This window comes from Petromyzon marinus, chromosome 50 (assembly GCF_048934315.1).
Source record: "Petromyzon marinus isolate PM22_M1 ecotype Great Lakes invasive population chromosome 50, UKy_Petmar_22M1.pri1.0, whole genome shotgun sequence".
Classification (NCBI taxonomy): Eukaryota; Metazoa; Chordata; class Hyperoartia; order Petromyzontiformes; family Petromyzontidae; genus Petromyzon; species Petromyzon marinus.
Window position 1 is genome coordinate 10556575 of NC_133716.1, and position 16911 is coordinate 10573485.

The 16911-nt window shown below is 42.9% G+C and overlaps 1 protein-coding gene across 13 annotated transcripts in view; it reads left to right on the top strand.

Annotated features, from left to right (window-relative positions):
• The window catches only part of LOC116953144 (netrin-G2-like), a 179925-nt gene that overhangs the window by 83471 nt on the left and 79543 nt on the right, over positions 1-16911 (top strand). For 9 of the 13 annotated variants that reach the window (XM_032973042.2, XM_032973041.2, XM_032973040.2 and 6 more), the window contains exon 2: positions 530-624. The exons of the other annotated variants lie outside the window; for them this stretch is intronic. The gene's annotated coding sequence lies outside the window, so the exon portion shown is untranslated. The remainder of the gene's footprint in view (positions 1-529; positions 625-16911) is intronic. 13 annotated transcript variants of the gene reach the window in all.

The following is a 16911-nucleotide window of genomic DNA, read 5'->3' on the forward strand; positions in this document are numbered from 1 at the left end:
GAGGAAAAAACTGAATATTAATACCCTGAAATTCAAGTCAAGCCAAAATTAATCCTATAAACGCTTGAGGTCCCACGTGTTTTATTCACAAGTCATACCATGTAAAGGTGCTCATGGATTATGATCGTACACCAGTGCAGACTGTATTTCATTCAATTATCTCTTTTTTTTAACCAGCAGTAATTTAAAATTATGGAAACATTTTATAAATTGCAGATTGAAAACGCTCAGATGAAGCAATATCTTTAGATCCCAAGACGCCTTGCCCACTGTCAGATAAATTATGGTCACACTTGAATTAATCATGTTTGGCCAAATTATCTGAATGACTTAATAACCTGGCATTTATTTCATTCACGACCCTAGTTAGTCATTACAGGCTCAATACACCTGCTATTTTTGTAAAGGCTGTTTAATAACACTGCACAGAAGTGCCCCATCTATTCTCATTATGATAATAAGGCTGAGCCCCTAATGTACCCCTTATGTTCCCTTACTCCACTTGTATTTTTTGTCGACGAACCTGAAGGAAGGAGGCTGTGAGGACAGTGCAGCGATGCTGCGTGGCCTTCACGCGGCTCTTCTCAGTCAAGGCCCACATCGCTTAGCCTCGTCTGCTTGCAAGTGAGTGCACAAACACGCTTTACTGATTTATTTACAAAGTTCTTACCGAGCGCTCGCAGCTCACGTTGCGCATGCAAACGGCGCGCGGCTCACGCGGCACGCGGCGCTTGCATTTCCACTTCGGCTGCAACAGTGGAATGAATGGTGAAATTTCCTTTTTTTTTCCGTAAATAAAATTACAAGAAAATGTATTGGCCGTTTGTACACGTGTGTGAAAGTGCAGTGTGCATGCCTAACCTTGCAGCCATTTGGGTCAATCCAATAATGGATGAGGGCCTCACCACGACGTACAGGTCCGAGAGGCTATTTTACCACACTTTGCCATGCTGGTAAAAGTGGAAATTGTTCAAGCACGGGATGTTGGAGCATAGAAGTATAGTACCACAACGAGTTGCCCTTCCCTGCTCTTCACTAATAATGTAGCCCTCGCTGCAGCCTACCATACCTGTTTTATGCACAGTGGACGCCCATTCAAACAATATCCAAGTGGGACCCTGCTTAGCCTCTCGAGACCCGATGAGAATGGGGCGCACTCCGAGTGATTACGGTCACTCTCTATATTTCCGTGAACTCACCGATAATGAAATGCTCTTGAGGTGACTACAACATTACAAGCACTTCCCGAGCAATAATGTCTGCAACCGCTCAGCACACCGAAATAAGCCCTCGCTATAAAGGGAGAGAAGCCGTTCGGCGGGAATTTACTGTCCTCACTGCGGATGCCGAAATAAAGTAATAACGAATGAACAAAGTGAACATGAATCTTGATTTGAAGCTTTCGTGACTGCAGGAATCCATACTCTTTGGTTCTTTCGGTAAAGTCACGTAGGTAGAAAATTTATAGATCACGACGTTTCGATAACAACACAAGCAACCGTCATCAGGTGAAACAAACAAACAGAAGAACTCCTGACGTAGGAGGCGTCTACGTCAGCAGAAGAACTCCTGCTGTGTGTGTTTCACCTGATGACGGTTGTTTGTGTTGTTATCGAAACGTCGTGATCTATTAATTTTCTACCTACGTGACTTTACCGAAAGAACCAAAGAGTAAGTGAACATGAAATGAAAGTGTATCAATGGCCAACAACATTGGAGTTGTTTGTGTGTGTTCCATGGGCTTTCTGAAATGTCAGCCGTTTGGACAAAGTTACATTTGATGAGTGCCGAAATAATGCTAAATGTATTTTCCCAATATGCTCCACAGCCAGTACTCACATCGGTCAAACTCTCTGTATTTCCAGTTACACAAAGCTGTATTGGACTGCAACGGCGATTGGTAGAGGAAATAAATCGTGCATCTACTCACATGCACACTTTCAGGCAAACACTCAATGAGATTACGTAAGTGGATTCATCTGTAACCCATGGAGGCCCAATTTAAAAATAAATAGGCCTCTGTGACCTTACGATGGACAGGGGATGGCTTAACGGATTTATCAGGCTTTACAGTTTTACCAAAATAGACAGACGAAAAAAAATGAGACATTAATAACAGACACAAAGAGCTGCATGCACGTCTCTGGACAGTTGAATTGTTATGATGAGGGTGCTGATAATGATGCGGGGGGAGCAACTGAAGCGGTATATATATGATGAAGCAACGAAGTGCTTTGGTGAGTGAGACATTTCGAAATACCATCGCGTGGATATAAAATCCCCACCAGCTACGGGCAGAGCCCGCTTTCACCGTCTGCTGGAAGATGGTACTGCCTTACCCGTCATAATCACATCAACAGAGTTTGGTCTCCGTGCTGATCTGATGATCGTGCCATCAAAAATATGATAAGGTTTGCCACTGTCAAAACTCCTAATCCTGCAGATGGAAAAAAAAAATGGAAGGATTTTTCTATATTCTTTTTAACTGCAGAAATGATCAGATGACAGCTCGTGAGAAAATAAATAAATGAGGCCGCTTTCACAGCAGAGCTCTGTTATACTCGGGCCTTTCTTTCCCCTAATGGTACATCTGATGTCTATTAATTCTAGCCTTGAGTGATTGTTCAAGTCTAAATTAGTGTGTGATCATTTCATTAACTATCGAATAATGTATTTATATCATAGTGTCCAGGATACATATTTCAAAATTGAAATGAGGTCAAAAAAGAGATTGCGGTGAGACAAACACTTCTTTGCACATATGTAAAACACATTCTTATAAATCAAGTTAAAAAACTATATATATAACTTACATACCCTGATCTTAGGTTTTATGATGGAAGAAGGAACGTCGACTTTGTACTTTTTCCCATCGTACATCTGCCTGTGATTCTGGGAATCGAACGACCTAATTGGTGATGCTGCACTGGCATTGGTGAACAAGTACAGATAACAACGACAAACTCAACAAAGTCCTCATTGATACTGTGGCCCGAAAATAACAAAAATAAAAATTATTAATTCGGTGACGTTTTAGGCATTGGCCTCCTTGTTCGACCATTGCCCGCGACGTCGCCTGTTTTTACCAGAATCGGAACCATGATTTATTTCGACTGGAGGAATCCGATGAGATATGAAGCTCTTTTTTATAGTACGGGGGGGGGGGGTGGAGTGTTTCTGGCGCACCTGTAAACTGTTTTCATCCATTTTTTTTAATCTCTTCTGGTGACCACATGAAGGTCAAAGGTTATTTTTTTTCCCAACGAAACAACGAATCGCGGGGTTCACATTCTACACGCAGACACATCGGTGCCGGGGTCCAACCGACGCTTCTGTATGAGCCGACATGTGGTCAGGATAGCATGTAAGTTCTACGAGGTCTGTGGATGTCTTCCGTGGGACGTCATAAAGAGGGGGGGGGGAGGAGGTGTACCTCTGACACGGGGAGGGGGGCGGTGGAGGGGTGGGGGGGTAGTTAGGGGAAAAAGGAGGGGGGAGTAACCCAGCCACCCTGAAAATAAAAAACATACAAGCGGATTTATTTTTACTTTTTCCTTATTTTCTACCCTTCTCTCCGCTCCCCCGGGCCCCATCTCTAGATGTTCTAGATGAGTTCCTTCCCTCTCTTTCGGCCTCCCACCCCGCCACAGTATTTCACTGCAGGTACTGAATCAAGAGTGGGGGGGGTCTGGGGTCATCTGGTTGCAAACTGCTCACATGAAGGTCAATGTTAATGAAACACTGAGTTTTCACGTGAGCAACGTTCGACCCCCCAATAAGTTCCTATTGGGTTCGATCGTCGTGTGTATCATGATAACGTTTAACCGTAACCCCCCACACCATCTAACAGCGTCAATCAAAATCAAAGTTATCAGTGTGGCCAAATATGCAAATTTAGTTAATTTATCGGCAAAACCATAATGTTGAAAGGCCAACATTTTTTGACGAATTTATATTAACGACATTTCTCTTGAGATTAGATCCAGCATCATTAGGGGTTAACATGGGCTCAGATCGCATGAGATATCAGCTCTGGATGATTAACACCAGATGATTTTCCTTGCTTATGAACATTTCTAGTTTTGGTAAAATAAAACTAAATAAATGTACATGTTTTGCCACATGACAACTTAATTTGATTGGCTCTGTCAGGTGGCATAGGGTTATAGTTTAGTATCGACAGGTGGAATCCATGTTGCTGACAAAAATTTAATGTAAAATGAAATCTAACGTTAAACCATCATTTGTATTCCTTACAACATTTTTAACTGACAGCTATTTGGGGCGCCACGGTGGAAAGATGTCAACTACCTCGCCTGGTATGGAGGAGGTCGTGGGTTCGATCCTGACCCTGTTGCCTGCTGTATATTTGGAGTTTGCATGTCTCTTTCTCCCCGTGGTCGCGTGGATTATTCTCCAGGTCCTCTGGTTTTTCCCTCCACATGTAGAAACGTGCATTTATATAATTCGGCTACTGTAAATTTCCACATGATAAGCCACTTCGTTGAGCTATCATTGGTGGGCAAATCGATTCTGAAAAATAGAGCTAATAACTCAGTGGGCTTTAGTTGGTAAAATAAAATTAGTTTATTTTTGTTTTAGAATTATTTCTGCTCACGCTGAATTCTAACAATGGGGAATTCAGGCCAGCTGTGTTCAAGTGACATTGGCCCAGATAATTAAAGCCCCAGCTCGAGATGGCAGCCAAGTCGATATTCTTTGGTTCTTTCGGTAAAGTCACGTAGATAGAAAAATAATCATAAAAAATAAAGTGAATAAAAATAATAAAAATAAAATAAAAATAATAAACAACAAAAAAACCACTCATGTAGACTGTAGCCTGGTTCTTAATCGGAGTGAGTGTACTGTCAGTCTATCATGTAGACTGTAGCCTGGTTCATATTCTTGGTTCTTTCGGTAAAGTCACGTTGAAGGGAAACAAAAAATATATATAACAAGAATATGAATCACTGCAGTCACGAAAGCTTTAAATCAAAATGTAGCCTGGTTGTTAAGTTTGGTGAGTGTACTGGCAGTCTATAATGTAGACTGTAGCAATGGTTATTAAACTGAGTGAGTGTACTGGCAGTCTATAATGTAGACTGTAGCCTGGTTATTAAGCTTGGTGAGTGTACTGGCAGTCTATAATGTAGACTGTAGCCTGGTTTTTAACCTCCGTGAGCTTACTGGCAGTATATAATGTAGTCTGTAGCCGGGTTCTTAACCTGAGTGAGCGTACTGGCAGTCTATAATGTAGATTTATTCTTGGTTCTTTCAGTTATTTGAATATAAGAAAAATATAGTTAAAATAAATATATATAAATACGAAAGAAAACCACGAAGTATGTATTGGTGAGGCAGTGTCTCACCAGGGCCGGTAGTACATCAGCATTCAATCCTTGTTGGACCAAATTTTCAATGATTGCAAACATACACGTACACCAAGCTCTCAAGGCGAATGGATATTCTGACTACACAATCCGCAAAGCCATCACCCCAACCATGAGGAAGGAGCCATCTGAGGATCCAATCAAAACCATCACCTTGCCATAAAAAGCAGGGGTAACCAAAAATATTTCCAAAATCATGAACAAACACAAGTTCCAGGTCCGATTTAACACAATACATAAAATTCGTGATCTGATGCCATCTGTGAAGGACAAGATTCCTGACATGAAATATCCCGGCGTCGACAAACTAAGCTGAATCGGCGGCAGCAGTTACATTGGGGAAACATAGCGACATGTCTCGGACCGTGTTCGTGAGCATAAGGCAGATTTGAAACAAGGTAGGACCAATACTTCTGCCGTGGCTGATCATTATTTTAATGCGGCTGGTTCACACAAAATTGATTTCTCTAAGACGATGGTACTTTGCAAGCCTACTGGCTATCAACAAAGATTTGTTCATGAAGCCATCCATATGTACACAGACACAGACACAATTTCAACTGAGAGGATGATTATAAACTCAGTGCATATCATTATCAGTAATTGTCTTTTTTGTTTGCATTTTGACTGCTTGTGTTGTGGTTATTGCAAACATGATGCCTTGAATAAAGGTGTCAGTTTTTTTGCCAGCTAAAAGGGTAAAACCTATTCCTTTATCATTGGAAAGATGTCATCAACCACTTTGGGTCATGACTTGATTTGTGTTTTCTTGTCAACCTCTACCGTCAGCAGTGTGGGTGTGTGGAGCGAGGTGCAATGATTGCCGTGCGGCCCTTTGATTGGTGGAGACCCACTGCGTTGGCGTTGCTTTCACCTACATTAACATTAGCTGCTCCTCCCATGCTGCTGACACACCTGGGCTACGCCCATCTATAAACCTTTATAAACAGTTTGCCTTTAGAGGCTAACCCCCCTTTTCCTAATGACGACCGCTTGTGTTGCGATTGAAACGTCGTGGTTTTTGTTCGTATTTGTATATATTTGAATTATATTTTTCTTATATTTAAATTACTGAAAGAACCAAGAATAAGTCTACATTATAGACTGCCGGTACACTCACCCAGCTTAATAACCAGGCTACAGTTTACATTATAGATTGCGAGTACACTCACTGAGGTTAAGAACCAGGCTGTAGTCTACATTATAGACTGCCGGTACACTCACCCAGCTTAATAACCAGGCTACAGTTTACATTATAGATTGCGAGTACACTCACTGAGGTTAAGAACCAGGCTGTAGTCTACATTATAGACTGCCAGTACACTCACCCAGCTTAATAACCAGGCTACAGTTTACATTACAGACTGCCAGTACACTCAGTGAGGTTAAGAACCAGGCTGTAGTCTACATTATAGACTGCCAGTACACTCACCCAGCTTAATAACCATGCTACAGTTTACATTATAGACTGCCAGTACACTCACTCAGCTTAATAACCAGGCTACAGTCTACATTATAGACTGCCAGTACACTCCGATTAAGAACCAGGCTACAGACTACATTAGTGGTTTTTTGTTCTTTATAATTTTTATTTTATTTTTTATCATTTTTATTCACTTTATTTTTTATTATTATTTTTCTATCTACGTGACATTACCGAAAACCAAAGAATATGAATTCCTGCAAGTCACGAAAGTTTTAAGTCGAAATTTAGCCAAGTCGAGTTGATTAAAATCATGAAACCGTGGTGGTGCCGGGGGAGGCGATCAGACTGCACACTGGAAGTTATGTGGCTTACAGAAATACGGTGTTGGTTGACATGTGCATCATGCACATACCCAGCACACATATATACGGCGCTGCACAATCCTAAACACACACACGCAAAGAGAGCGCAGCATAGATTTTGTTAGTTCATGAACAATGCCCAATGGTGATTAAAAAAAACTTGTAATTTTCAGTATTTTATTACCGCACTGCAAACGCAATGCTATTTACTCCTGACCAGAGCGCAAGCTTTAAAAGTTTCAGAGCGATATTCCATTACGGCGACCTTAAAACCGAGACGGCTTGTGTTTGCACACTTCTGAGTTTCATGCATATCAGAGACATACGTTCAAGTGAGCGCACGCCGAGGAAAGTTAACATCCAGTTTGAACGTAAAGAAATCAACATTTCTTGTTGCAAATACGCAAACAAAAACCACAACAGACCAACACAACAATGAACGCATCACCACCGTCATTGCCATCAGAATAATTTGAACTGTTTTCTTTTATTCCGTGTGTGAAACACGATTCTGTCTTAAGCTTTTTTGTTTTGTTCCAGCTTGCTAAGACCACGGTGGTTGTAGACACCTAAGTCTGTCATTGCCAAAGCAAATTTCATGCCTCTCATTTGAATGCAATATCGAGCATTAAGGCACGGGATTTGGGATCGGCTCAGAGTCTAATCCTCCAGGCGCCACTAATCTCCAAGTTTAATATTCACACTGAGCAGGAGCCAATCACAGAGAAGGAAGCAGAGCATCGGCAGGATAGCGAGAGGAGAACTGAAATTTCTCTCTTTTTGTTTTAACTGTTGACGCTTCATTCCAGCCATTCTAAAGTTACGTATCGTGCAAACATCACAGGAAGGGTGTGTCCTCTTTGAAGATAAACAATGAGCCAGCTTCATAAATGCACTCGTTTTTATTTACATTCATTGGTATGGACTTTGTTCAGGAATTTTGATGGACAAGAATCATTTCCTTCAGGCTTGTTTTCAGATCATTCGAACGCCACGTCCGGCTCACCTGCGCGGATTTTATAACACACCTCGCGAATTTTAATCCACGCATCAGCAGCAAATTGTGTGAGTGAGCGCAAACGTTCATAATGTAACGTGACATCTGTTCCAAACGAAGACATTCACGCCTACGGATGTAAATTCAGAAAGGCACGTTAAAGAACAGAAAATAACTGCACGGTATTGTTCCTTTAAATGTGCCTGTAAACGAACTCAAGCAGATGGAATCGATTTGGTATAGCCAGGCAGAAAAGGGTTCATTCAATATGTGATAGTACCTCCATCATAAGCAACTGCACAATGGCCTACCTTAATTGAATTTGTACCCATGTGACATTTAACATCAGTGGCCACACACCTGCGCCAGTGTGAAAGAGCTCAGTCATTGTGAGTGTAACATCACACGCGCACACACACACACACATTTTATACCTTCAGACAAAGGTTAGCAACTGTGTTTTAGGAATTGACAATGTGCCTTTGAGTCCGGATTTAATAAAAATGAATGAAAGCCCCGTCCTGGGCTTGGTGTTTCACATCACCATAAATATTCCAACCTAATCAAAATACTAAATGGGGATAGGGTTTAGGATTTGGCATATTGGCAGAAACGAGAAACGGGTCATTTACCAAAAAAACGAAAATGAAATTATTCTACGGATGAACTTTCCAAAAGGGTAAATGGTGAACTATCACGCACAAATGTTTTGTTTTAATTTGTTCATATACTTGCACGCTTCACATGAACAATCGATAGTATGTGACTCGCAAATATGTATAGGAAAAATAAATATATACGAAATTATGTTTCAATACTAATGTAACTTCTGACTTCACTCCCAGATGTTCATTTTAAATATGCACTGCTTTCAGAAATCATTATGCGAATGAGAGTTGTTCAAACGCATTCAGACATGCAGATAGATTATACAAATTGAGTATTTATGAAACACCTATCTCCTCACTGCATCTGTAACATGAATGGGTATCTGCTTTCACGTTCTTATTCCTTGATTTCAGTCATTAGTCTTAATTATAGTACGCGGTTTTATTCGTTTTTAATTATATTGCCTGTGGTACGTTGCTTTTTATATTGTAAACTAAATGCCTGGTATTATTACATAGAGTAGTATCAGTCTTGGACCTTAATGCAATTGTTCGTTCACGTGAAGTGTTGAGGTAGTCATTATTGATGTGAAGTGAGATATGTTAACAATGATTGATTAAATGTCATCGTTAACCTATCGAGATGACCCAAACTATGATCTTAATCACCGGCAAGTTAGCGCAGATGAGTACAAAAAGGCTGACAGGGTTTGAGTGGAAATTTTAAAAAGTATAATTTTCAGATGGCTCTCAGGTCAAATTGCCGAGCTGACACTGCTGAGATCCTGCGACCGATAAAGGTGGCCAGGACCTGTTACTAAATCAAATTGGTATGGTGGTGCGCACACACCAAACAATTCAAAATTAGAGTGGCTTCTTCAAACTCTCTTTCAATAAAAAAACACACCGCACTTCACCGGCAAACGCAGAGCACAGTTTCACAATTTACAACAATTTGTGTTGAAAGCTTCAGAAATGTGCCATTTCTTTTAATGACCCTGTGTGAAACTTTTACAGGATTTTAACACTTCCCACTCTCTCGCTACCACCGCCAACCAATTTAGCTGGGGTAGCTTAACTTGCAACTTCAAAGCCTAATGGATATCGTCCAAAGCTCAGGGAACTTTTAAAATGTCCTTCATGAGGCAGACCCATTCAAAACAGAGCCAGTCAGAGGCCATGAACCAGCTGCTGTGCTGTCACTTGGCTATCTCAGCATAACAAAGTGATTATTTTTAATGATTCCTAAAAAAAGATGGAAGGTGATCATTTGATCTTCAACATATCCGTGCACGGACGTGCAATAATGTTTCACGTGGCAGAATATTCATAAAAAGCAAGAATATTCATTTAAATAACGTTCTCAAACGCTGGCCACGCAAACGCGTTCGTGAGCCGCGAATCTCCTGAACGAATCTGCGCCCCTTTTAGCGTTACTTAAATATGTATCGCGCAAATCAATCTGGCTCAATACTGGCAGAGCCCGCCAATATTTTTGCTTCGGTGTGCACCAGGGCGGCAGCAACAACAAAAAGCGAGCGCAGTTTTTAGCTTAATAAAATCGATGAGGGTGCTGAAAGCATTGGAGCCGCAATCAATAGAGGAGACACGGGGTGGGGCTTGGTCGAAAGGGACCACAGCAGAAACGAACAGGGGCACGAGCAACTTGCGGCGGGCACTCAACGCACACGCGCGCGCAGCGGCGATGGTAAAAAAAAAACAAGAGGGGCGGCCACTTAGGGAACTCCAAGGGCACGTGTAGCAAGGCTTTAGTGGCGGGAGGGCCCGATTCGGCAGGGTTTGGCCGGCGAGTCTAATTCTCCCCGCATCGATTCGGCCGTCGGGCGCCGCGGAAGCGAAGAGGGCAGTGGGAAGTTGGTATCGGTCTCTCTGTGCGGAATGAACGAAACTTGAATTTGAACGAAAACACGTGCTTGTTACGTGGGCCAAGCGAATCGCTGAAAATTGAGTGCTTGGTAAATTGAACGCGATTATTTTTTGTCATCGTATATTTTTTTGTATTGACAAATAAATGCAATAATGCTGGGATGTACGCTTTACTCCAACAAAGGTGGTTGCGAACTGTAGAGACTGATCACTGTCATAGTGATGTGAAATTTCCCCCATTGACTCATAATTTCATCCTACTTAATTGTCAGTGGTCAAAACGTTTGGTTGGATTAATACGAGCAATATTACAAACCCTGTTATGCTGAATTGGGTTACGTACATCTCATTGATAGATTGCTGCAGAGCCAACGTCTGAAATGGCAATAATTGTTTTCCATATGCGAAGCGTAGAAACGCAGAAGACTGGCATTTACACCGTTATCTCTTATCACAAATTGGATGCAATGAGGGGTATTGCAGGATTATACAGAACGAGCACCAAACACCAGCCTTGTCTGTTTTAGCCTTGGTAATCGGAGGTGATGCATTCCCTTGAAATGACGAGCGTGACTATTCATGGCCTTGATTCTTCCTGTGCAAATGGGTGTAAAAAAATAATACGTTTTCCCATTTAGAGAAAGTATAATAATGCTCTCACCTTTATGAAATGTGCACATTATAATATGGCCATGAAAATGCATTTGTTTTACACTAAGATGATGATGATGATGATGAAAGGCTGGGGAGGGTAACAGTGATGGTGTTGATGCAATTATATGAGTCATAGAGAGAGAGCCAGTTTATGTGTAAGATTAGATGTGGTTGCTTCCAAATCAATCTGTGCATACTGCTAGTGCAATGGTTAGTGCACTGAACTCTGAGTCCAGCAACCCGAGTTCGATTCCCAGCCATTGATAACATCAATTGCGAGCGTAAAAGTACCGGTCCTGAGTTAAATCCTTCACCAGCCTGCAATGGCCAGGGAGGTGAAGTATGGTCAACCGCCGTGACTGATGCGTCATGAGGAGGCCTTCATATATCAGTCATTGGGCTTTATATTGTACACTCGCATGCATCGGTTTTCTCCAAATACTCTGGCTTCCTCTCACTTTGCAATGCACTCATTTAATAAAGTAATGGCAAAACATCCCAATGCAAGACCCTCCTGAAGAAGAGCCTAGAGATTCATCCATGCTTCTCTGGGTAATGCATTATCACTATGATCCTGCCGATATACTCAGCGAAGAGGGAATTTTAATCACTGGCTCTGAGCCACCAATGAACATGTTATGAGATTGCTTATTAGATCAAGGAGAAACTTTGGTTTAACTTTTTTTCATTATGGCATTATTTATGATTCAGTTTAAAATATTCCAGTTTTTTTACTTGGCTAAATGTGCAACTAAGGAATTTGATGGTTATGTAAAACTGGATTGACTAATTACTTCTTATTTTTGGCGAGTAATATTAAACTAAAAACAGCAACAGATTTTACCCTTTTGAGTAAGCCAACAAGAGTAAGGCATTAGATACCACAAATAATCAAAGATGTGGTGTTGCCAATCCCATGGACTGGAACAATATGTCAAGAGATGAAGATTCCATCTGGAGTTCACAGTTAACATCCATGCTGGCTTTACTAATGAAGGCCTCGGCACCATCAGTGTCCAGATTGCGAACCGACCAGCACATTCTTCATGCATAGAGACGTGAAGAGTAACTCTGCCGAAGCCAGCGTACAATGACAGTAGGTATACGAATGATGGTGTTACAATACGTGACTGAGGTAGCCAGGTGGCGCCCAGGTCAGAGGGATGAGTCGACATTATACTGGGAGGAAACGTAGTGGACTGGAAGCCCAACCGGGATTAATTCACAGGAGGCAGGGGATTAATTGTGTATGTCTGTGGATGTCTGTACACGTGTATCCGGACACCCGGATATATAACAAATGCGCTCCTGGTGGGCATTACTGGTAGGAAACGTAGTGGACTAGAAGCCCAACCGGGATTATCACAGAAGGCAGGGGATTAATTGTGTATGTCTGTGGATGTCTGTCCACGTGTATCCGGACACCCGGATAAAATGGGAGGGGTGGGGCTGGGTGGAGAGGGGAGGGTGGGGAGGGGCTGGGTGGGGAGGGGAGGGTGGGGAGGGGCTGGGGAGGGTGGGGCTGGGTGGGGAGGGTGGGGCTGGGTGGGGGGTGGGAGGGGTGGCGGGTGGGGCTGGGTGGGGAGGGGCTGGTCACCCCGTGGTGCCCTTATAAAACTCAACGTTTAACCTACTCACGCCGGCTTGTGCCCGCCCTCACAGTCGGGCATATTTGCGGAATACACCACGTGGTGCCGCCATTGACCCTGGCCATTGACCGAGCAACCCAACGTTCCTACTAGCTCCCTCCGCAGGAATGTGTTATCAGGTTCCCAGGTAAAAGTGAGCCAATGGTCTCAGCTCAGTTACTAATGAATGTGCAAACAAAAATATTACATTTGGTTTTGTACTTCCTTTGGATACATTCAAGCTATTAAAATGCTATTACAGATTTGATTGCCATATGACAAACACCATTCTCACATGAGGGTGTGTGGAAAAGTGTGACCTTCCGGTGCAAATTATTAAAAGGCCACTTGAACGGTTACTCGCAAAAGCCCTTCGAAAATCATCTTCCATGGGCCATTCTCTGATGCACGTTTGCATACTGCCATGCATGATCATCTAAATGGATTTTGCATCTTGTGACTTCACGACGATAGCACAATTGCATTAAAATGGAAAAAATGCAACAAAAAAACACTCACGAACGGACCGAAATCTCAACGCTTGTGTCGTGATCGGAAAACGTTTCCACAATGCGCGCACACGCGTGGAAGTGCCTTCACGCTCAATCTCTCCTGACGGACACCGACTGCTGACTTCTTAACAAATGTGTCCTCGTATGTTTGACTCCTGGCCAAGAAACGAACTCACAATCCTTCCAATTTGTGCCAAGCACAAATGACCGCAGTGACATCCGAATGCGTGGGACACACACACGCACGCATGCGTATTACACATTCATATTCTCCGTAACTCTGTGAAGCTTTGCAGAACTTTTAATCTGGGTGTGGGTTGGGGGGGGAGGCAAGGGGTGGAGGGCTTAAATTTAAAATAAAAAAGGAATCCATCCATTCATCGCAGGTGTCTGCAGGAGTTCGATGGCTGTCTTCTGTTTATTGACTATGCAAAAGTGTGCTTGCAAACTACGCTCAAGTCAACTTGGTTCTGAGAGAAATTCAACGTGAAAAAAAGTTCTCGACGGCGCTAGAGAGGGGGAAAGGGAGGGATTACCAACAGTCACGGGATGATGTGAAAGGAAAGAAAACTTGTAATTCAAACTTCCCAACGAGCGTATTCCATTTCAGCGTATGCCAATGCTCAAACTGGGCGCAGATCCCTGGAGCGGCAGTCACAGGAGGAGGAGGAGGAGCGCGTTGGCTTTTTAATGGGAAGAAACTCGGCCGAGATGATAACAGGCGTACAGCATGTGCGAAAGGCGCACGGGCGGGACTATCCAAGAATTATTCAACAGGAAGGCACCCGCGGGGAGTGGGTGGTGGATTGGGGGGGAATTACATCTGTCACCTTTCCAGGAGAACATCTGGGCAACCCCTCCCTCCCCTCCTCCCTTCCCCCCCTCCCTCCCTCCCTCCCTCCCTCCCTCCCCCCCCTCCGGGGATAGCCAATGCCACAAATTACCGAGTTGTGATGCCCCAAGAATGCCACCAAGCTGTTTAAAACGTGGCGCTTCATAGGTGGCACTGCCGCAACGCAGTGGAGCAAACGGACCCTCAAAGGATGCGCAACCTCATTCAGTCCAAAGGCACGAGGCGGGGGACACGTGCGTCCATTCGCCAACAGCGGCTGAAAATCGCCCACGTGGTTTCGAACGCAAAATTCACTGACGCAGATATCAAATGCGGTTGCGCACATCGCTGCCTTTGGAACCGGAGCGATTTCCCCGCGTGAAAAAGCCATACCCGACCGTCAGTTTGGGGAACATTGGTTGGGCACGGTCCCAAGTGGCTGCCACCGACCATTCGGCCACGTTGCAACGCGTGCTCAATGCGAAATGTGTCCCACACATTTAGCAAAGTTTCGATGCAGAACGTACGTTGATTACCATGTGAATAAGTGACGACATCACATCTATCCTAGTGTTTAAGGAACGAAACAGGAGGATTTCTCCACAAGTCTGGCCGTCGCCTAATGATGCTAGTTGTAATTGCTGGCGAAACGTCGGACTCAGATTATAAATGTTGTGGATTTACTCTCCAACACACCGGTGTTGCTGTACTAGTAACGAATTGGCCACGTTCTGATTAGGAGACAAACCTTACTAATTGTCTGTGTCGGATGGTGGCAGGTTTAACGACACATTTATATATTTACACGATCTAACCCAAAAACCTCTATTATGGATCATATTTGTCGCGAAAGCCTACGTGTTAGATATTAACATTCAGGCACTTTCGCTGGCTCTCATCAAGCTGAGTCCATTACTTTAGCCTTTGCGTAATCTTTTTTAATAAAAGCACATTTATGAATAATAATTAGATAAGTCCAACGTGGACTTTAACTCAACTCGTTGGAGAAGCTGAGATTAAAATAAATTTGTCAGTGTTTGTAATACCGTTTTGCAAATTGTATTGATTCACCAGTGCTCCATGATACACGGTCATAGCGAGTATTGGGACTGTCAAATCCGACCTTCATATATTCACTCTGGCCAATTAACCACCCACACTCAGTGCAATATCTGTACATGGTACAACTATCATTTTCAACAGATGTCCATCTGTCAATTTCACACACAGGCATGCATTTTAAATCTCATTAACTATATGCTGACTTCTAAAGCACATTAAACATGTTCCCAAGTATTCTTATTCTTTGGGTCTATCAGTAAAGTCACGTAGAACAAAAACATTTACAAAAAAAACTACGACCTTTCGATCGCAACAGAAGCAATCGTCATCAGAAAGACCCAAAGAATATGAACTCCTGCTGTCACGAAAGCTTTAAGTCAGTCATTGTGTTCCCAAGTGTAAACCTATGCCCCGAGTGAGTCGGTTACATGACTTAGTACTGCATACCGATAGCCAAGCCATGTATACCATGACTGGGTATAGAGAGATAAGGGTGCAAGCCATGGCTCCAGTTTGATGAAGCCAGAAATGGGTAGTGAGGAAGTGTACTTTGTACACAACATAAAGTATGCTGGACAGAGAAAAAGACCAATGAATAAGTAATATAAAAAACACGTTTTAATGAAATGTACCGTACTCGTAATGTCAGAACTCCACGACTCCAGGAAGTGGCCCCGAAGCTTTCCGCAACGTAAGAGACCGCGGTGATTTACAGCCAACGTCAGTTGAGCGTGGACAATTAGACCCAAGCCGAAACATAACATATCAAAAAGATTGCTTAAAAATATATATTTTTATTTTGAATGATAGAATATAGTATTGTCATCAGTATGACATAAGTATACCAAGTTTGCAGTCGATACCACATTGGGAAGTGGGTTGAAATTGAGTTACAAGATTTGAGGATACGACACCAACAGTGAGTTAAATAAAAGCGTGTAAAAACTATTTAGTGGCATGAACGAAATGACGTACAATGGAAGTGACCAGAAGGAGAACGAGATGGGACAACATTCTATGAATTGGACACATTCTACATCCTGGTTTGATGAGTTAAGAACATTAACAGAAGGAAGAATCGAAGGGGAAATAACGGAGAGGAAAACCAAATGATTGGCAATGTTAGAGGAGCTGAAGGGGGCATTTGTCGAAATAAAGAGGGCAGAGAATCGAGCACGGATAAAGGTGCAAAGCGTTAAATTAATGCACGCACCAAAGAAGACACTCACCACCATCCATTGTCATCGTCTCCGGTGATGTACGCGAGCGGATTAATTAACGAACTGGAATGCAATGGCTTAATTATCACTTTATCTCCCAGCCAGGCATACGCAGTCCTTGTAGCTTCCCAGGAGAAAGTGATCGGGTGGGAGCCCAGGATTGGTGCATTGTTATGCACTGCCTTCGCAGTTCAGAGTCACAGATTAATCCGACTCTGCCGTATCACCTGAGACTTGGAAAACCCAAGACGGAGTTTGTAGCTTTCTCAAACCGCAGCCACAAACCGCCGCTGGAGTTATTTATACACGGGGGGGGGGGGGTGGTTTAAGTGC